Source organism: Carica papaya, chromosome 5 (genome assembly GCF_054855325.1).
Source record: "Carica papaya isolate Zhongbai chromosome 5, ASM5485532v1, whole genome shotgun sequence".
NCBI lineage: Eukaryota > Viridiplantae > Streptophyta > Magnoliopsida > Brassicales > Caricaceae > Carica > Carica papaya.
In genome coordinates, this window is record NC_142313.1 from 31,972,908 (window position 1) to 31,992,647 (window position 19,740).

A 19,740-nucleotide genomic window follows, 5' to 3' on the forward strand; every position below is an offset into this window, starting at 1 on the left:
ATTGGTGAAATATAAGGACTTCGCAGGAGGTAACCCATGCTAGTACTACTCTCGCCCAAGCACCCTTACCTACAGAGTTCTGATAGAATCCGTTGCATTAGTGCTGGTATGATCGCACCTGTTTCATTTCGCGCTGCAAAAACATACTCCTTCTCCTTTCTTCCCCCTCCCGTCATTTGTTTCCTTGTGCGTGCGCACTGCACCTCTCGTTCTCGTTCAAATATCAAGTAAAATGCCACGACACTGTCACTCACATTTGCGAATAAATCTGCGGACCATAATTAAAGTCACGCATAACGTCGAACGGCACATCTGAATAAAAGAAAATGGGTGCAACACGAGAACTTCCCAAGAGGTAACCCATCATTGTACTACTTTCGCCAAAGCACACTTAACTGCGGAGTTCTGATGGGATCCGGTGCATTCGTGCTGGTGTGACCGCACCTGTTTAATTTCGTGCTGAAAATACATACACTCCTTCTTCCCTCGCCGCCTCCCATCATTTGTTTCCTTGTGCGTTCACACTGCACCTCTCCTTCTCGTTCTAATATCGATTAAAATGCCCCTGATTCTTGACTCACATTTGCGTATAAACTAGCGGACCGTAGTTCAAGTCGCGCGTAACATCGAACGACCCGTCTGAAAAAAAATTGGTGCGACACGAGGACTTCCCATGAGGTCACCCATCCGAGTACTACTCTCGCCCAAGCACGCTTTACTGCAGAGTTCTGATGGGATCCAGTGCATTAGTGCTGGTATGATCGCACCTGTTTAATTTCGCGCTGCAAATACATAAACTCCTTCTCCTTTCTTCCCCCTCCCGTCATTTGTTTCCTTGTGCGTGCGCACTGCACCTCTCATTCTCGTTCAAATATCAAGTAAAATGCCACGGCGCCGTAACTCACATTTGCGAATAAATCTGCGGAGCATAATTAAAGTCGCGCGTAACGCCGAACGGCACATCTGAAAAAAAGAAAATGGGTGCAACACGAGAACTTCCCAGGAGGTAACCCATCATTATACTACTTTCGCCAAAGCACACTTAACTGCGTAGTTCTGATAGGATCCAGTGCATTTGTGCTGGTGTGACAGCACCTGTTTAATTTCGTGCTAAAAATACATACACTCCTTCTTCCCTCCCCCCCTCCCATTATTTGTTTCCTTGTGCGTGCACTATGCATATCTCTTTCTCGTTCTAATATCAAGCAATATGCCCCGGCACCGTGACTCACCTTTGCAAATGAACCAGCGGTTTATAATTCCATTTGTGTGTAACGTCGAAAAACCCATCCGAAAAAAAATAGGTGCAACACGAGGGCTTCCCAAGTGGTCACCCATCTGAGTACTACTCTCGCCCAAGCACACTTAACTGCAGAGTTCTGATGGGATCCGGTGCATTAGTGCTGGTATGATCGAACCTGTTAAATTTCGCGCTGTAAATACATAAACTCCTTCTCCTTTCTTCCCCCTCCCGTCATTTCTTTCCTTGTGCGTGCGCACTGCACCTCTCGTTCTCGTTCAAATATCAAGTAAAATGCCACGGCGCCGTGACTCACATTTGCGAATAAATCTGCGGACCATAATTAAAGTCGCGCGTAACGTCGAACGGCACATCTGAAAAAAGAAAATGGGTGCAACACGAGAACTTCCCAGGAGGTAACCCATCATTGTACGACTTTCGCCAAAGCACACTTAACTGAGGAGTTCTGATGGGATCCGGTGCATTTGTGCTGGTACGATCGCACCCGTTTAATTCCGCGCTGCAAATACATAAACTCCTTCTCCTTTCTTGCCCCTCCCGTCATTTGTTTCCTTGTGCGTGCGCACTGCACCTCCCGTGCTTGTTCTAATATCAAGTAAAATGCTACGGTGCCGTGACTCACATTTGCGAATAAACCTGAGGACCATAATTCAAGTCGCGCGTATCGTCGAAAGAATCATCTGCAAAAAAATGGGTGCAACACGAGGACTTCCTAAGAAAATGGGTGAAATATAAGGACTTCGCAGGACGTCACCCATCCTAGTGCTTCTCTCGCCCAAGCACCCTTAACTTGCGGAGTTCTGATAGAATCCGTTGCATTGGTGCTGGAATGATTGCTCATGTTTCATTCTGCGCTGCGAATACATATACTTTTTCTCCCTCCATCCCCCCTCCCGTCATTTGTTTCCTTGTGCGTGCACTCTGCATCTCTCTTTCTCATTCTTAAATCAATTAAAATGTCCCTGCTTCTTGACTCACATTTGCGTATAAACGAGTGGACCCTAGTTCCAGTCGCGAGTAACGTCGAACAACCCGTCTGAAAAAAAAATTAGTGCGACACGAGGACTTCCCAGGAGGTCACCCATCCGAGTACTACTCTCGCGCAAGCACATTTAACTGCGGAGTTCTGATGGGATCCGGTGCATTAGTGCTGGTATGATCGCACCTATTTATTTTTGCGCTGCAAATACATAAACTCCTCCTTTATTCCCTCTCCCGTCATTTGTTTTCTTGTGCGTGCGCACTGTACCTCTCGTTCTCATTCAAATATCAAGAAAAATGCCACGGCGCCGTGACTCACATTTGCGAATAAATCTGCGGACCATAATTAAAGTCATGCGTAACGTCGAATGGCACATCTGAAAAAAAGAAAATGGGTGCAATACGAGAACTTCCCAGGAGGTAACCCATCATTGTACTACTTACGCCAAAGCACACTTAACTGCGAATTTCTGATGGGATCCATTGCATTTGTGCTGGTGTGACCGCACCTGTTTAATTTCGTGCTGAAAATACATACACTCCTTCTTCCCTCCCCTCTCCCATCATTTGTTTCCTTGTGCGTTCACACTGCACCTCTCCTTCTCGTTCTAGTATCGATTAAAATGCCTCTGATTCTTGACTCACATTTGCGTATAAACCAGCGGACCATAGTTTCAGTCGCGCGTAACGTCGAATGACCCATCTGAAAAAAAATTGTTTCAATACGAGGACTTCGCAAGAGGTCACCCATCCGAGTACTACTCTCGCCCAAGCACACTTAACTGTAGAGTTCTGATGGGATCCAGTGCAGTAGTGCTGGTATGATGCCACTTGTTTAATTTTGCACTTCAAATATATACACTCATTCTCTTTTCTTCCTCATCCCGTCATTTGTTTCCTTGTGCGTGCGCACTGCACCTCCCGTACTCGTTTTAATATCAAGTAAAATGCCACGGCGCCGTGATTCACATTTGCGAATAAATCTGCGGATCATAAATCAAGTCGCGCGTAATGTCGAAAGAATCATCTGCAAAAAGATGGGTGCAACACGAGGACCTCCCAAGAAAATGGGTGAAATATAAGGACTTCGGAGAAGGTCACCCATCCGAGTAATTTTCTCGCCCAAGCACCCTTAACTGCGGAGTTCTGATAGAATCTGTTGCATTAGTGCTGGTATGATCCCTCATGTTTCATTCTGCACTGCAAATACATACACTCTTTCTTCTTCCATCCCCCCTCTCGTCATTTGTTTCCTTGTGCGTGCACTCTGCATCTCTCTTTCTCGTTCTAATATCAAGTAATATGCCCTGGCACCGTGACTCACCTTTGCAAATGAACCAACGGTTTATAATTCTATTCGCGCGTAACGTCGAACAACCCATCCGAAAAAAAATAGGTGCAACACGAGGGCTTCCCAAGTGGTCACCCATCCGAGTACTACTCTCGCCCAAGAACACTTAACTGCGGAGTTCTGGTGGGATCCAGAGCTTTAGTGCTGGTATGATCGCACCTGTTTAATTTCGTGCTGAAAATACATACACTCCTTCTCCTTTCTTTCCCCTCCCGTCATTTGTTTCCTTGTGCGTTCACACTTCACCTCTAATTCTCGTTCTAATATCGATTAAAATGCCCCTGCTTCTTGACTTACATTTGCGTATAAACCAGCGGACCCTAGTTCCAGACGCGCGTAACGTCGAATGACCCATCTGAAAAAAAATTGGTGCGACACGAGGACTTCCCAGGAGGTCACCCATCCGAGTACTAATCTCGCCCAAGCACACTTCACTTCGGAGTTCTGATGGGATCCGGTACATTAGTGCTGGGATGATCGCACCTGTTTAACTTTGCGCTGCAAAATACATAAACTCATTCCCCTTTCTTCCCCCTCTCGTCATTTGTTTCCTTGTGCGTGCGCACTGCACCTCCCGTTCTCGTTCTAATATCAAGTAAAATGCTACGGTGCCGTGACTCACATTTGCGAATAAACCTGAGGACCATAATTCAAGTCGCGCGTATCGTCGAAAAAATCATCTGAAAAAAAATGGGTGCAACACGAGGACTTCCTAAGAAAATGGGTGAAATATAAGGACTTCGCAGGAGGTCACCCATCCTAGTGTTTCTCTCGCCCAAGCACCCTTAACTTGCGGAGTTCTGATAGAATCCGTTGCATTGGTGCTGGTATGATTGCTCATGTTTCATTCTGCGCTGCAAATACATACACTTTTTCTCCCTCCATCCCCCCTCCCGTCATTTGTTTCCTTGTGCGTGCACTCTGCATCTCTCTTTCTCGTTCTAATATAAATTAAAATGCCCCTGCTTCTTGACTCATATTTGCGTATAAACGAGTGGACACTAGTTCCAGTCGCGCGTAACGTCGAACGACCCGTCTGAAAAAAAAAAATTAGTGCGACACGAGGACTTCCCAGGAGGTCACCCATCTGAGTACTACTCTCACCCAAGCACACTTAAATGCGGAGTTCTGATGGGATCTGGTGCATTAGTGCTGGTATGATCGCAGCTGTTTAATTCTGCGCTGCAAATACATAAACTCATTCCCCTTTCTTCCCCCTCCCGTCATTTGTTTCCTTGTGCGAGCGCACTGCACCTCCCGTTCTCGTTTTAATATCAAGTAAAATTCTACAGCGCCATGACTCACATTTGCGAATAAACCTGAGGACCATAATTCAAGTCGCACGTAACGTCGAAAGAATCATCTGCAAAAAAATGGGTGCAACACGAGGACTTCACAAGAAAATGGGTGAAATATAAGGACTTCGTAGGAGGTAACCCATGATTGTACTACTCTCGCCCAAGCACCCTTACCTACGGAGTTCTGATAGAATCCGTTGCATTAGTCTTGGTATGATCGCACATGTTTCATTTCGTGCTGAAAATACATACACTCCTTCTCTTTCCCTCCCCCTCCCATCAATTGTTTCCTTGTGCGTTCACACTGCACCTCTCTTTCTCGTTCTAATATCGATTAAAATGCCCCTGCTTCTTGACTCATATTTGCGTATAAACCAGTGGACCCCAGTTCCAGTCGCGTGTAACGTCGAACGACCCGTCTGAAAAAAAATTGGTGCGACATAAGGACTTCCCAAGAGGTCACCCATCCGAGTACTACTCTCGCCCGAGCACACTTAACTGCGGAGTTCTGATGGGATCCGGTGCATTAGTGCTGGTATGATCGCACCAATTTAATTCTGCGCTGCAAATACATAAACTCCTTCTCCTTTCTTCCCCTTCCCGTCATTTGTTTCCTTCTGCGTGCGCACTGCACCTCCCGTGCTCGTTCTAATATCAAGTAAAATACTACGGTGCCGTGACTCACATTTGCGAATAACCCTGAGGACCATAATTCAAGTCGCGCGTATCGTCGAAAGGATCATCTGCAAAAAAATGGGTGCAACACGAGAACTTCCTAAGAAAATGGGTGAAATGTAAGGACTTCGCAGGAGGTCACCCATCCTAGTGCTACTCTCGCCCAAGCACCCTTAACTTGCGGAGTTCTGATAGAATCCATTGCATTGGTCCTGGTATGATTGCTCATGTTTCATTCTGCGCTGCAAATACATACACTTTTTCTCCCTCCATCCCCCCTCCTGTCATTTGTTTCCTTGTGCGTGCATCCTGCATCTCTCCTTCTCGTTCTAATATCGATTAAAATGCCCCTGCTTCTTGACTCACATTTGCATATAAACCAGTGGTCACCCATCCGAGTACTACTCTCGCCCAAGCATACTTAACTGCGGAGTTCTGATGGGATCCGGGGCTTTAGTGCTGGTATGATCGCACCTGTTTAATTTCGCGCTGCAAATACATACACTCCTTCTCGTTTCTTCCCCATCCCGTCATTTGTATCCTTGTGCGTTAACACTTCACCTCTCATTCTCGTTCTAATATCGATTAAAATGCCCCTGCTTATTGACTCACATTTGCGTATAAACCAGTGGACCCTCGTTCCAGTCGCGCTTAACGTCGAACGACCCGTCTAAAAAAAAAATTAGTGCGACACGAGGACTTCCCAAGAGGTCACCCATCCGAGTACTTTTCTCGCCCAAGCACCCTTAACTGCGGAGTTCTGATAGAATCCGTTGCATTAGTGCTGGTATGATCCCTCATGTTTCATTCTGCACTGCAAATACATACATTCTTTCTCATTCCATCGCCCCTCCCGTCATTTGTTTCCTTCTGCGTGCACTCTGCATCTCTCTTTCTCGTTCTAATATCAAGTAATATGCCCCGGCACCGTGACTCACCTTTGCAAATGAACCAGCGGTTTATAATTCCATTCGCGCGTAACGTCGAACAACCCATCCGAAAAAAAATAGGAGCAACACGAGGGCTTCCCAGGTAGTCACCCATCCGAGTACTACTTTTGCCCAAGCACACTTAACTGTGGAGTTCTGATGGGATCCGGAGCTTTAGTGCTGGTATGATCGCACCTGTTTAATTTTGCGCTGCAAATACATACACTCCTTCTCTTCTCTTCCCCCTCCAGTCATTTGTTTCCTTGTGCGTTCACACTTCACCTCTCATTCTCGTTCTAATATCGATTGAAATGCCCCTGCATCTTGACTCACATTTGCGTATAAACTAGCGGACTCTAGTTCCAGACGCGCGTAACGTCGAACAACCCGTTTGAAAAAAAATTGGTGCGACACGAGGACTTCACAAGAAAATTTGTGAAATATAAGGACTTCGCAGGAGATAACCCATGCTAGTACTACTCTCGCTCAAGTACCCTTACCTACGGAGTTCTGATAGAATCCGTTGCATTAGTGTTGGTATGATCGCACCTGTTTTATTTCGTGCTGAAAATACATACACTCCTTCTCCTTCCCTCCCCCTCCCATATATTGTTTCCTTGTGCGTTCACACTGTACCTCTCCTTCTCGTTCTAATATCGATTAAAATGCCCCTGCTTTTTGACTCACATTTGAGTATAAACCAGCGGACCCTAGTTCCAGTCGCGCGTAACATCGACCCGTCTGAAAAAAAATTGGTGCAACAAGAGGACTTCCCAGGAGGTAACCCATCCGGGTACTACTCTCGCCCAAGCACACTTAACTGCGGAGTTCTGATGGGATCCGGTGCATTAGTGCTGGCATGATCACACCCGTTTAATTCCGCGCTGCAAATACATAAACTCCTTCTCCTTTCTTGCCCCTCCCGTCATTTGTTTCCTTGTGCGTGCGCACTGCATCTCCCGTGCTCGTTCTAATATCAAGTAAAATGCTACGGTGCCGTAACTCACATTTACGAATAAACCTGAGGACCGTAATTCAAGTCGCGCGTATCGTCGAAAGAATCATCTGCAAAAAAATGGGTACAACACGAGGACTTCCTAAGAAAATGGGTGAAATATAAGGACTTCGCGGGAGGTCACCCATCCTAGTGCTACTCTCGCCCAAGCACCCTTAACTTGGGGAGTTCTGATAGAATTCGTTGCATTGATGCTGGTATGATTGCTCATGTTTCATTATGCGCTGCAAATACATACACTTTTTCTCCCTCCACCCCCCCTCCCGTCATTTGTTTCCTTGTGCGTGCACTCTGCATCTCTTTTTCTCTTTCTAATATCAATTAAAATGCCCCCGCTTCTTGACTCATATTTGCGTATAAACCAGTGGACACTAGTTCCAGTCGCGCGTAACGTCGAACGACCCGTCTGAAAAAAAAATTAGTGCAACACGAGAACTTCCCAGGAGGTCTCCAATCCGAGTACTACTCTCGCCCAAGCACACTTAACTGCGGAGTTCTGATGGGATCCGGTGCATTAGTGCTGGTATGATCGCACCTGTTTAATTTCGTGCTGCAAATACGTAAACTCCTTATCCTTTCTTCCCTTTCCCGTCATTTGTTTCCATGTGCGTGCGCACTGCACCTCTCGTTCTCATTAGAATATCAAGTAAAATGCCACGGCGCCGTGACTCACATTTGCGAATAAATCTGCGGACCATAATTAAAATCGCGCGTAACGTCGAACGACACATCTGAAAAAAAAAAAATGGGTGCAACACGAGAACTTCCCATGAGGTAACCCATCATTGCACTGCTTTCGCCAAAGCACACTTAACTGCGGAGTTCTGATGGGATGCGGTGCATTTGCGCTGGTGTGACCGCACCTGTTTAATTTCGTGCTGAAAATACATACACTCCTTCTTCCCTCCCCCCTCCCATCATTTGTTTCCTTGTGCGTTCACACTGCACCTCTCCTTCTCGTTCTAATATCGATTAAAATGCCCCTGATTCTTGACTCACATTTGCGTATAAACCAGCGGGCCATAGTTCCAGTCGCGTGTAACGTCGAACGACCCATCTGCAAAAAAATTGTTGCGATACGAGAACTTCCCAAGAGGTCACCCATCCGAGTACTACTCTCGCTCAAGCACACTTAACTGCAGAGTTCTGATGGGATCCAGTGCATTAGTGCTGGTATGATGCCACTTGTTTAATTTTGCGCTTCAAATACATACACTCCTTTTTTATTCCACCTCCCGTCATTTGTTTCCTTGTGCGTGCGCACTGCACCTCCCGTACTCGTTCTAATATCAAGTAAAATGTCACGGCGCCGTGACTCACATTTGCGAATAAACCTGCAGAACATAAATCAAGTCTCGCGTAACGTCGAAAGAATCATCTGCAAAAAGATGAGTGCAACACGAGGACCTCCCAAGAAAATGGGTGAAATATAAGGACTTCGCAGGAGGTCACCCATCCGAGTACTTTTCTCGCCCAAGAACCCTTAACTTCGGAGTTCTGATAGAATCTGTTGCATTGGTGCTGGTATGATCCCTCATGTTTCATTCTGCACTGCAAATACATACACTCTTTCTCCTTCCATCCCCCCTCCTGTCATTTGTTTCCTTGTGCGTGCACTCTGCATCTCTCTTTCTCGTTATAATATCAAGTAATATGCCCCGGCACCGTGACTCACCCATGCAAATGAACCAGCGGTTTATAATTCCATTCGCGCGTAACGTCGAACAACCCATCCAAAAAAAAATTGGTGCAACACGAGGGCTTCCCAAGTGGTCACCGATCCGAGTACTACCCTCGCCCAAGCACACTTAACTACGGAGTTCTGATGGGATCAGGAGCTTTAGTGCTGGTATGATCGCACCTGTTTAATTTCGCGCTGCAAATATATACACTCCTTCTCCTTTCTTCCCCCGCCCGTCATTTGTTTCCATGTGCTTCACACTTCACCTCTCATTCTCGTTCTAATATCGATTAAAATGCCCCTGCTTCTTGACTCACATTTGCGTATAAACTAGCGGACCATAGTTCCAGTCTCGCGTAACGTCGAACGACCCATCTAAAAAAAAATTGTTGCGATATGAGGACTTCCCAAGAGTTCACCCATCCGAGAACTATTTTCTCCCAAGCACACTTAACTGCAGAATTCTGATAGGATCCAGTGCATTAGTGCTGGTATAATCGCACCTGTTAATTTCCCGCTGCAAATACATTCACTCCTTCTCTTTTCTTCCTCATCCCGTCATTTGTTTCCTTGTGCGTGCGAACTGCACCTCCCGTACTCTTTCTAATATCAAGTAAAATGCCACGGCGCCGTGACTCACATTTGCGAATAAACCTGCGGACCATAAATCAAGTCTAGCGTAACGTCGAAAGAATCATCTACAAAAAGATGGGTGCAACACGAGGGCTTCATAAGAAAATGGGTGAAATATAAGGACTTCGTAGGAGGTAACCCATGCTAGTACTACTCTCGCCCAAGCACCCTTACCTACGGAGTTCTGATAGAATCCGATGCATTAGTGCTGGTATGATCGCACCTGTTTCATTTCGTGCTGAAAATACATACACTCCTTCTTCCCTCCCCCCCACCCATCATTTGTTTCCTTGTGCGTTCACACTGCACCTCTCCTTCTCGTTCTAATATCGATTAAAATACCCCTGATTCTTGACTCACATTTGCGTATAAACCAGCGGATCATAGTTCCAGTCGCGCGCAACGTCGAACGACCCGTCTGAAAAAAAATTTGTGCAACACAAGGACTTCCCAGGAGGTAACACATCATTGTACTACATTCGCCAAAGCACACTTAACTGCGGAGTTCTGATGGGATCCGGTGCATTTGTGCTGGTGTGACCGCACCTGTTTAATTTCGTGCTGAAAATACATACACTCCTTTTTCCCTCCCCCCCTCCCATCATTTGTTTCTTTGTGCGTTCACACTGCACCTCTCCTTCTCGTTCCAATATCGATTAAAATGCCCCTGATTCTTGACTCACATTTGCGTATAAACCAGCGGACCATAGTTCCCGTCGCGCGTAACGTCGAACGACCCATCTGAAAAAAAATTGTTGCGATACGAGGACTTCTCAAGAGGTCACCCATCCGAGTACTACACTCGCCCAAGCACACTTAACTGCAGAGTTCTGATGGGATCCAGTGCATTAGTGCTGGTATGATGCCACTTGTTTAATTTTGCGCTTCAAATACATACACTACTTCTCTTTTTTTCCTCTTCCCGTCATTTGTTTCCTTGTGCGTGCGCACTGCACCTCTCGTACTCGTTCTAATATTAAGTAAAATGCCACGGCGCCGTGACTCACATTTGCGAATAAACCTGCGGACAATAAATCAAGTCATGCGTAACGTCGAAAGAATCATCTGCAAAAAGATGGGTGCAACACGAGGACCTCCCAAGAAAATGGGTGCAACACGAGGACTTCCCAAGTGGTCACCAATCTGAGTACTACTCTCGCCCAAGCACCCTTAACTGTCGAGTTCTGATAGAATCCGTTGCATTAGTGCTGGTATGATCCCTCATGTTTCATTCTGCACTGCAAATACATACACTCTTTCTCCTTCCATCCCTCCTCCCGTCATTTGTTTCCTTGTGCGTGCACTCTTCATCTCTCTTTCTCGTTCTAATATCAAGTAATATGCCCCGGCACCGTGACTCACCTTTGCAAATGAACCAGCGGTTTATAATTCCATTCGCGCGTAACGTCGAACAACCCATCCAAAAAAAAATTGGTGCAACACGAGGGCTTCCCAAGTGGTCACCGATCCGAGTACTACCCTCGCCCAAGCACACTTAACTACGGGGTTCTGATGGGATCCGGAGCTTTAGTGCTGGTATCATCGCACCTGTTTAATTTCGCGCTGCAAATACATACACTCCTTCGTTCTTCCCCCTCCCGTTATTTGTTTCCTTGTGCGTTCACACTTCACCTCTCATTCTCGTTCTAATATCGATTAAAATGCCCCTGCTTCTTGACTCACATTTGCGTATAAACCAGCGGACCCTAGTTCCAAATGCGCGTAATGTCGAACGACCCGTCTGAAAAAAAATTGGTGCGAAACGAGGACTTCCCAGGAGGTCACCCATCTGAGTACTAATATCGCCCAAGCACACTTAACTGCGGAGTTCCGATGGGATCCGGTGCATTAGTGCTGGTATAATAACACCTTTTTAATTTTGCGCTGCAAATACATAAACTCATTCCCCTTTCTTCCCCCTCCTGTCATTTGTTTCCTTGTGCGTGCGCACTGCACCTCCCGTTCTCGTTCTAATATCAAGTAAAATGCTACAGCGCCGTGACTCACATTTGCGAATAAACCTGAGGACCATAATTCAAGTCGCCCGTAACGTCGAAAGAATCATCTGCAAAAAAATGGGTGCAATACGAGGACTTCACAAGAAAATGGGTGAAATATAAGGACTTCGCAGGAGGTAACCCATGCTAGTACTACTCTCGCCCAAGCACCCTTACCTACGGAGTTATGATAGAATCCATTACATTAGTGTGTTATGATCGCACCTATTTCATTTCGCGCTGAAAATACATACACTCCTTCTCCTTCCCTCCCCATCCCATCAATTGTTTCCTTGTGCGTTCACACTTCACCTCTCCTTCTCGTTCTAATATCGATTAAAATGCCCCTGCTTCTTGACTTACATTTGCGTATAAACTAGTGGACCCAAGTTCCAGTCGCGCGTAACGTCGTACGACCCGTCTGAAAAAAAAATTAGTGCGACACGAGGACTTCCCAGGAGGTCACCCATCCGAGTACTACTCTCGCCCAAGCACACTTAACTGCGGAGTTCTGATGGGATCCGGTGCATTACTGCTAGTATGATCGCAACTGTTTAATTTGGTGCTGCAAATACATAAACTCCTTCTCTTTTTTTCCCCCTCCCGTCATTTGTTTCCTTGTGCGTGCGCACTGCACCTCTCGTTCTCGTTCAAATATCAAGTAAAATGCCACGGCACCGTGACTCACATTTGCGCATAAATCTGCAGACCATAATTAAAGTCGCGCGTAACGTCGAACGACACATCTGAAAAAAAGAAAATGGGTGCAACACGAGAACTTCCCAGGAGGTAACCCATCATTGTACTACTTTCGCCAAAGCACACTTAACTGCAGAGTTCTGATTGGATCCAGTGCATTAGTGCTGGTATGATGCCACTTGTTTAATTTTGCGCTTCAAATACATACACTCCTTCTCTTTTCTTCCTCCTCCCGTCAATTGTTTCCTTGTGCGTGCGCACTGCACCTCCCGTACTCGTTCTAATATCAAGTAAAATGCCACGGCGCCTTGACTCACATTTGCCAATAAACCTGCGGACCATAAATCAAGTCGCGCGTAACGTCGAAAAAATCATATGCAAAACGATGGGTGCAACACGAGGACCTCCCAAGAAAATGGGTGAAATATAAGGACTTCGCAGAAGGTCACCCATCCGAGTACTTTTCACGCCCAAGCATCCTTAACTGCGGAGGTCTGATAGAATCCGTTGCATTAGTGCTGGTATGATCCCTATGTTTCATTCTGCACTGCAAATACATACACTCTTTCTCCTCTCATCCCCCCTCCCGTCATTTGTTTCCTTGTGCGTGCACTCTGCATTTCTCTTTCTCGTTCTAATATCAAGTAATATGCCCCAGCACCGTGACTCATCTTTGCAAATGGACCAGCGGTTTATAATTCTATTCGCGCGTAACGTCGAACAACCCATCCGAAAAAAATAGGTGCAACACGAGGGCTTCCCAAGTGGTCACCCATCCGAGTACTATGCTCTCCCAAGCACACTTAACTGCGTAGTTCTGATGGGATCCGAAGCTTTAGTGCTGGTATGATCGCACCTGTTTACTTTCGCGCTGCAAATACATACACTCCTTTTCCTTTCTTCCCCCTCCTGTCATTTGTTTCCTTGTGCGTTCACACTTCACCTCTCATTCTCGTTCTAATATCGATTAAAATGCCCCTGCTTCTTGACTCACATTTGCGTATAAACCAGCGGACCCTAGTTCTAGACGCGCGTAACGTCGAATGACCCGTCTGAAAAAAAATTGGTGCGACAGGAGGACTTCCCAGGAGGTCACCCATCCGAGTACTAATCTTGCCCAAGCACACTTCACTGCGGAGTTCTGATGGGATCCGGTGCATTAGTGCTGGTATGATCGCACTTGTTTAATTTCGCGCTGCGAATACATAAACTCATTCCCCTTTCTTCCCCATCCCGTCATTTGTTTCCTTGTGCGTGCGCACTGCACCTCCCGTTCTCGTTCTAATATCAAGTAAAATGCTACAGCGCCGTGACTCACATTTGCGAATAAACCTGAGGACAATAATTCAAGTCGCGCGTAACATCGAAAGAATTATCTGCAAAAAAATGGATGCAACACGAGAACTTCACAAGAAAATGGGTGAAATATAAGGACTTCCCAAGAGGTAACCCATGCTAGTACTACTCTCGCCCAAGCACCCTTACCTACGGAGTTCTGATAGAATCCGTTGCATTAGTGCTGGTATGATCGCACCTATTTCATTTCGCGCTGCAAATACATAAACTGCTTCTCCTTTCTTCCCGCTCCCGTAATTTGTTTCCTTGTGTGTGCGCACTGAACCTCCCGTTCTCGTTTTAATATCAAGTAAAATGGTATAGCGCCATGACTCACATTTGCGAATAAACCTGAGGACCAAAATTCAAGTCGAGCGTAACGTCGAAAAAATCATCTGCAAAAAAATGGGTGCAACACGAGGACTTCACAAGAAAATGGATGAAATATAAGGACTTCCCAGGAGGTAACCCATGCTAGTACTACTCTCGTCCAAGAACCCTTACCTACGGAGTTCTGATAGAATCCATTGCATTAGTGCTGGTATGATCGCACCTGTTTCATTTCGTGCTGCATATACATAAACTCCTTATCCTTTCTTCCCCCTCCCGTGATTTTTTTCCTTGTGCGTGCGCACTGCACCTATCGTTCTCGTTCAAATATCAAGTAAAATCCCACGGCGCCGTGACTCACATTTGCGACCATAATTAAAGTCGCGCGTAACGTCGAACGGCACATCTGAAAAAACGAAAATGGGTGCAACACGAGAACTTCCCAGGAGGTAACCCATCATTGTACTACTTTCGCCAAAGCACACTTAACTGCGGAGTTCTGATGGGATCCGGTGTATTTGTGCTGGTGTGACCGCACCTGTTTAATTTCGTGCTGAAAATACATACACTCCTTCTTCCCTCCCCCCCTCCCATCATATGGTTCCTTGTGCATTCACACTGCACCTCTCCTTCTCGTTCTAATATCGATTAAAATGCCCATAATTCTTGACTCACATTTGCGTATAAACCAGTGGACCATAGTTCCAGTCGCGCGTAACGTCGAACGACCCGTCTGAAAAAAAATTAGTGCGACACGAGGACTTCCCATGAGGTCACCCATACGAGTACTACTCACGCCCAAGCACACTTAACTGCAGAGTTTTGATGGGATCCAGTGCATTAGTGCTGGTATGATCGCACCTGTTTAATTCCGCGCTGCAAATACATAAACTCCTTCTCCTTTCTTTCCCCTCCCGTCATTTGTTTCCTTGTGCGTGCGCACTGCACCTCCCGTGCTCGTTCTAATATCAACTAAAATACTACGGTGCCGTGACTCACATTTGCGAATAAACCTGAGGACCATAATTCAAGTTGCGCGTATCGTCGAAAGAATCATCTGCAAAAAAATGGGTGCAACACGAGTACTTCCTAAGAAAATGGGTGAAATATAAGGACTTCGCAGGAGGTCACCCATACGAGTACTTTTCTCGCCCAAGCACCCTTAACTGCGGAGTTCTAATAGAATCCGTTGCATTAGTGCTGGTATGATCCCTCATGTTTCATTCTGCGCTGCAAATACATACACTCTTTCTCCTCCCATCCCCCCTCTCGTCATTTGTTTCCTTGTGCGTGCACTCTGCATCTCTCTTTCTCATTCTAATATCAAGTAATATGCCCCGACACCGTGACTCACCTTTGCAAATGAACCAGCGGTCTATAATTCCATTCGCACGTAACGTCGAACAACCCATCCGAAATAACATAAGTGCACAACACGAGGGCTTCCCAGGTGGTCACCCATCCGAGTACTACTATCGCTCAAGCACACTTAACTGCGGAGTTCTGATGGGATCCGGGGCTTTAGTGCTGGTATGATCGCACCTCTTTAATTTCGCGCCGCAAATACAAACACTCCTCCTTTCTTCCCCCTCCCGTCATTTGTTTCCTTGTGCGTTCACACTTCACCTCTCATTCTCGACCCCTCTGAAAAAAAATTAGTGCGACACAAGGACTTCCCAAGAGGTCACCCATCCGAGTACTAATCTCGCCCAAGCACACTTAACTGCAGAGTTCTGATGGTATCCGGTGCATTAGTGCTGGTATGATCGCACCCGTTTAATTCCGCACTGCAAATACATAAACTCATTCTCCTTTCTTCCCCCTCCCGCCATTTGTTTCCTTGTGCGTGCGCACTGCACCTCCCGTGCTCGTTCTAATATCAAGTAAAATGCTACGTTGTCGTGACTCACATTTGCGAATAAACCTGAGGACCATAATTCAAGTCGCGCGTATCGTCGAAAGAATCATCTGCAAAAAAATGGGTGCAACACGAGGACTTCCTAAGAAAATAGGTGAAATATAAGGACTTCGCAGGAGGTCACCCATCCTAGTGCTACTCTCGCCCAAGCGCTCCTAACTTGCGGAGTTCTGATAGAATCCGTTGCATTGGTGCTGGTATGATTGCTCATGTTTCATTCTGCACTGCAAATACATACACTTTTTCTCCCTCCATCACCCCTTCCGTCATTTGTTTCCTTGTGCGTGCACTCTGCATCTCTCATTCTCGTTCTAATATCGATTAAAATGCCCCTGCTTCTTGACTCACATTTGCGTATAAACCAGCGGACCCCAGTTCTAGTCGTGCGTAACATCGAACGACCCGTCTGAAAAAAAATTGGTGCGACACGAGGACTTCCCAGGAGGTCACCCATCCGAGTACTACTCTCGCCCAAGCACACTTATTTGCGGAGTTCTGATGGGATCCGGTGCATTAGTGCTGGTATGAAAGCACCCCTTTAATTCCGCGCTGCAAATACATAAACTCCTTCTCCTTTCTTCCCCCTCCCGTCATTTGTTTCCTTGTGCGTGCGCACTGCACCTCCCGTGCTCGTTCTAATATCAAGTAAAATGCTATGGTGCCGTGACACACATTTGCGAATAAACCTGAGGACCATAATTCAAATCGCGCGTATCGTTGAAAGAATCATCTGCAAAAAAATGGGTGCAACACGAGGACTTCCTGAGAAAATGGGTGAAATATAAGGACTTCGCATGAGGTCACCCATCCTAGTGCTACTCTCGCCCAAGCACCCTTAACTTGTGGAGTTCTGATAGAATCCGTTGCATTGGTGCTGGTATGAGTGCTCATGTTTCATTCTGCGCTGCAAATACATACACATTTTCTCCCTGCATCCCCCATCCCGTCATTTGTTTCCTTGTGCGTGCACTCTGCATCTCTCCTTCTCGTTCTAATAACGATTAAAATGCCCCTGCTTCTTGACTCACATTTGCGTATAAACCAGTGGACCCTCGTTCCAGTCGCGCGTAACGTCGAACGACCCGTCTAAAAAAAAAATTAGTGCGACAAGAGGACTTCCCAGGAGGTCACCCATCCGAGTACTACTCTCGCCCAAGCACACTTAACTATGGAGTTAAGATGGGATCCGGTGCATTAATGCTGGTATGATCGCACCTGTTTAATTTGGCGCTGCAAATACATAAATTCCTTCCCCTTTCTTCCCCCTCCCGTCATTTGTTTCCTTGTGCGTGCGCACTGCACCTCTCGTTCTCGTTCAAATATCAAGTAAAATGCCACGGCGCCGTGACTCACATTTGCAAATAAATCTGCGGACCATAATTAAAGTCGCGCGTAACGTCGAACGGCACATCTTAAACAAAGAAAATGGGAGCAACACGAGAACTTCCCAGGAGGTAACCCATCATTGTACTACTTACGCCAAAGCACACATAACTGCGGAGTTCTGATGGGATCCGGAAATATATACACTCCTTCTTCCCTCCCCCCCTCCCATCATTTGTTTCCTTGTGGGTTCACACTGCACCTCTCCTTCTCGTTCTAATATCGATTAAAATGCCCCTGATTCTTGATTCACATTTGCGTATAAACCAGCGGATCATAGTTCCAGTCGCGCGTAACATCGAACAACCCATCTGAAAAAAAATTGTTGTGATATGAGGACTTCCCAAGAGGTCACCCATCCGAGTACTACTCTCGCCCAAGCACACTTAACTGCAGAGTTTTGATGGGATCCAGTTCATTAGTGCTGGTATGATGCCACTTGTTTAATTTTGCGATTCAAATACATACGCTCTCTCTCTTTTCTTCCTCCTCCCGTCATTTGTTTCCTTGTGCGTGCGCACTGCACCTCCCGTACTCGTTCTAATATCAAGTAAAATGCCACGGCGCTGTGACTCATATTTGCGAATAAACTTGCGGACAATAAATCAAGTCGCGCGTAACGTCGAAAGAATCTTCTGCAAAAAGATGGGTGCGACACGAGGACCTCCCAAGAAAATGGGTGAAATATAAGGACTTCGCAGGAGGTCACCCATCCGAGTACTTTTTTCGCCCAAGCACCCTTAACTGCGGAGTTCTGATAGAATCCGTTGCATTAGTGCTGGGATGATCCCTCATGTTTCATTCTGCACTGCAAATACATACACTCTTTCTCCTTCCATCCCCCCACCCGTCATTTGTTTCCTTGTGCGTGCACTCTGCATCTCTCTTTCTCGTTTTAATATCAAGTAATATGCCCCGGCACCGTGACTCACCTTTGCAAATGAACCAGCGGTTTATAATTCCATTCGCGCGTAACGTCGAACAACCCATCCGAAAAAAATAGGTGCAACACGAGGGCTTCCCAAGTGGTCACCCATCTGAGTACTACCCTCGCCCAAGCACACTTAACTACGGAGTTCTAGTGGGATCCGGAGCTTTAGTGCTGGTATGATCGCACCTGTTTAATTTTGCGCTGCAAATACATACACTCCTTCCCCTTTCTTCCCCCTCTCGTCATTTGTTTCCTTGTGCGTTCACACTTTACCTCTCATTCTCGTTCTAATATCTATTAAAATGCCCCTGCTTCTTGACTCACATTTGCGTATAAACCAGCGGACCCTAGTTCCAGACGTGCGTAACGTCGAACGACCCGTCTGAAAAACAATTGGTGTGACACGAGGACTTTCAAAGAGGTCACCCATCCGAGTACTAATCTCGCCCAAGCACACTTAACTGCGGAGTTCTGATTGGATCCGGTGCATAAGTGCTGGTATGATCGCAATTGTTTAATTTTGTGCTGCAAATACATAAACTCATTCCCCTTTCTTTCCCCTCCCGTCATTTGTTTCCTTGTGCGTGCGCACTGCACCTCCCGTTCTCGTTCTAATATCAAGTAAAATGATACAGCGCCGTGACTCACATTTGCGAATAAACCTGAGGAGCATAATACAAGTCGCGCGTAATGTCTAAAGAATCATGTGCAATAAAATGAGTGCAACACGAGGACTTCACAAGAAAATGGGTCAAATATAAGGACCTCGCAGGAGGTAACCCATGCTAGTACTACTCTCGCCCAAGCACCCTTACCTACGGAGTTCTGATAGAATCCGTTGCATTAGTGCTGGTATGATCGCACCTGTTTCATTTCGCGCTGCAAATACATACACTCCTTCTCCTTTCTTCCCCCTCCCGTTATTTGTTTCCTTCTGCGTGCGCACTACACCTCTCGTTCTCGTTCAAATATCAAGTAAAATGCCACGGCGCCGTGACTCACATTTGCGAATAAATCTGCGGACCATAATTAAAGTTGAGCGTAACGTCGAACGACACATCTAAAAAAAAGAAAATGGGTGCAACACGAGAACTTCCCAGGAGGTAACCCATCATTATACTACTTTCGCCAAAGCACACTTAACTGCAGAGTTCTGATGGGATCCGATGCATTTGTGCTGGTGTGACCGTACCTGTTTAATTTCGTGCCGAAAATACATACACTCCTTCTTCCCTCCCCCCCTCCCATCATTTGTTTCCTTGTGCGTTCACACTGCACATCTCCTTCTCGTTCTAATATCGATTAAAATGCCCCTGATTCTTG

General features: G+C 46.2%; 5 non-coding genes and 30 pseudogenes across 5 annotated transcripts; all 35 read right to left on the minus strand.

Annotated features, from left to right (window-relative positions):
- Positions 1-327: 327 nt before the first annotated feature.
- LOC148265634 (5S ribosomal RNA) lies at positions 328-446 on the minus strand (annotated as a pseudogene).
- A 204-nt stretch (positions 447-650) lies between these two features.
- Positions 651-769, minus strand: LOC148265635 (5S ribosomal RNA). Its single transcript, XR_015820466.1, has one exon. It is a non-coding gene; the product is annotated as a 5S ribosomal RNA (ribosomal RNA).
- Positions 770-1,301: 532 nt separating this feature from the next.
- LOC148265636 (5S ribosomal RNA) lies at positions 1,302-1,420 on the minus strand (annotated as a pseudogene).
- Positions 1,421-1,628: 208 nt separating this feature from the next.
- Positions 1,629-1,747, minus strand: LOC148265637 (5S ribosomal RNA; annotated as a pseudogene).
- A 562-nt stretch (positions 1,748-2,309) lies between these two features.
- On the minus strand, positions 2,310-2,428 carry LOC148265638 (5S ribosomal RNA; annotated as a pseudogene).
- Positions 2,429-2,634: 206 nt separating this feature from the next.
- LOC148265639 (5S ribosomal RNA) lies at positions 2,635-2,753 on the minus strand (annotated as a pseudogene).
- Positions 2,754-2,955: 202 nt separating this feature from the next.
- LOC148265640 (5S ribosomal RNA) lies at positions 2,956-3,075 on the minus strand (annotated as a pseudogene).
- A 560-nt stretch (positions 3,076-3,635) lies between these two features.
- LOC148265641 (5S ribosomal RNA) lies at positions 3,636-3,754 on the minus strand (annotated as a pseudogene).
- Positions 3,755-3,959: 205 nt separating this feature from the next.
- On the minus strand, positions 3,960-4,078 carry LOC148265642 (5S ribosomal RNA). Its single transcript, XR_015820614.1, has one exon. It is a non-coding gene; the product is annotated as a 5S ribosomal RNA (ribosomal RNA).
- A 565-nt stretch (positions 4,079-4,643) lies between these two features.
- LOC148265643 (5S ribosomal RNA) lies at positions 4,644-4,762 on the minus strand (annotated as a pseudogene).
- Positions 4,763-5,321: 559 nt separating this feature from the next.
- LOC148265644 (5S ribosomal RNA) lies at positions 5,322-5,440 on the minus strand. Its single transcript, XR_015819838.1, has one exon. It is a non-coding gene; the product is annotated as a 5S ribosomal RNA (ribosomal RNA).
- Positions 5,441-6,248: 808 nt separating this feature from the next.
- On the minus strand, positions 6,249-6,367 carry LOC148265645 (5S ribosomal RNA; annotated as a pseudogene).
- A 206-nt stretch (positions 6,368-6,573) lies between these two features.
- LOC148265646 (5S ribosomal RNA) lies at positions 6,574-6,692 on the minus strand (annotated as a pseudogene).
- Positions 6,693-7,247: 555 nt separating this feature from the next.
- On the minus strand, positions 7,248-7,366 carry LOC148265647 (5S ribosomal RNA; annotated as a pseudogene).
- Positions 7,367-7,928: 562 nt separating this feature from the next.
- Positions 7,929-8,047, minus strand: LOC148265648 (5S ribosomal RNA). Its single transcript, XR_015820643.1, has one exon. It is a non-coding gene; the product is annotated as a 5S ribosomal RNA (ribosomal RNA).
- Positions 8,048-8,256: 209 nt separating this feature from the next.
- On the minus strand, positions 8,257-8,375 carry LOC148265649 (5S ribosomal RNA; annotated as a pseudogene).
- Positions 8,376-8,578: 203 nt separating this feature from the next.
- On the minus strand, positions 8,579-8,696 carry LOC148265650 (5S ribosomal RNA; annotated as a pseudogene).
- Positions 8,697-9,254: 558 nt separating this feature from the next.
- Positions 9,255-9,373, minus strand: LOC148265651 (5S ribosomal RNA; annotated as a pseudogene).
- Positions 9,374-10,253: 880 nt separating this feature from the next.
- On the minus strand, positions 10,254-10,372 carry LOC148265652 (5S ribosomal RNA; annotated as a pseudogene).
- A 204-nt stretch (positions 10,373-10,576) lies between these two features.
- Positions 10,577-10,694, minus strand: LOC148265653 (5S ribosomal RNA; annotated as a pseudogene).
- A 561-nt stretch (positions 10,695-11,255) lies between these two features.
- On the minus strand, positions 11,256-11,374 carry LOC148265654 (5S ribosomal RNA; annotated as a pseudogene).
- A 202-nt stretch (positions 11,375-11,576) lies between these two features.
- LOC148265655 (5S ribosomal RNA) lies at positions 11,577-11,695 on the minus strand (annotated as a pseudogene).
- A 559-nt stretch (positions 11,696-12,254) lies between these two features.
- Positions 12,255-12,373, minus strand: LOC148265656 (5S ribosomal RNA; annotated as a pseudogene).
- Positions 12,374-13,259: 886 nt separating this feature from the next.
- Positions 13,260-13,378, minus strand: LOC148265657 (5S ribosomal RNA; annotated as a pseudogene).
- Positions 13,379-13,583: 205 nt separating this feature from the next.
- Positions 13,584-13,702, minus strand: LOC148265658 (5S ribosomal RNA; annotated as a pseudogene).
- Positions 13,703-13,937: 235 nt separating this feature from the next.
- On the minus strand, positions 13,938-14,056 carry LOC148265659 (5S ribosomal RNA; annotated as a pseudogene).
- Positions 14,057-14,606: 550 nt separating this feature from the next.
- On the minus strand, positions 14,607-14,725 carry LOC148265660 (5S ribosomal RNA; annotated as a pseudogene).
- A 204-nt stretch (positions 14,726-14,929) lies between these two features.
- On the minus strand, positions 14,930-15,048 carry LOC148265661 (5S ribosomal RNA; annotated as a pseudogene).
- A 562-nt stretch (positions 15,049-15,610) lies between these two features.
- On the minus strand, positions 15,611-15,729 carry LOC148265662 (5S ribosomal RNA; annotated as a pseudogene).
- Positions 15,730-15,840: 111 nt separating this feature from the next.
- LOC148265663 (5S ribosomal RNA) lies at positions 15,841-15,959 on the minus strand (annotated as a pseudogene).
- A 561-nt stretch (positions 15,960-16,520) lies between these two features.
- LOC148265664 (5S ribosomal RNA) lies at positions 16,521-16,639 on the minus strand (annotated as a pseudogene).
- Positions 16,640-17,201: 562 nt separating this feature from the next.
- LOC148265665 (5S ribosomal RNA) lies at positions 17,202-17,320 on the minus strand (annotated as a pseudogene).
- A 1,166-nt stretch (positions 17,321-18,486) lies between these two features.
- On the minus strand, positions 18,487-18,605 carry LOC148265666 (5S ribosomal RNA). The gene has a single exon (XR_015819537.1). It is a non-coding gene; the product is annotated as a 5S ribosomal RNA (ribosomal RNA).
- Positions 18,606-18,810: 205 nt separating this feature from the next.
- On the minus strand, positions 18,811-18,929 carry LOC148265667 (5S ribosomal RNA; annotated as a pseudogene).
- Positions 18,930-19,492: 563 nt separating this feature from the next.
- LOC148265668 (5S ribosomal RNA) lies at positions 19,493-19,611 on the minus strand (annotated as a pseudogene).
- Positions 19,612-19,740: the final 129 nt, after the last annotated feature.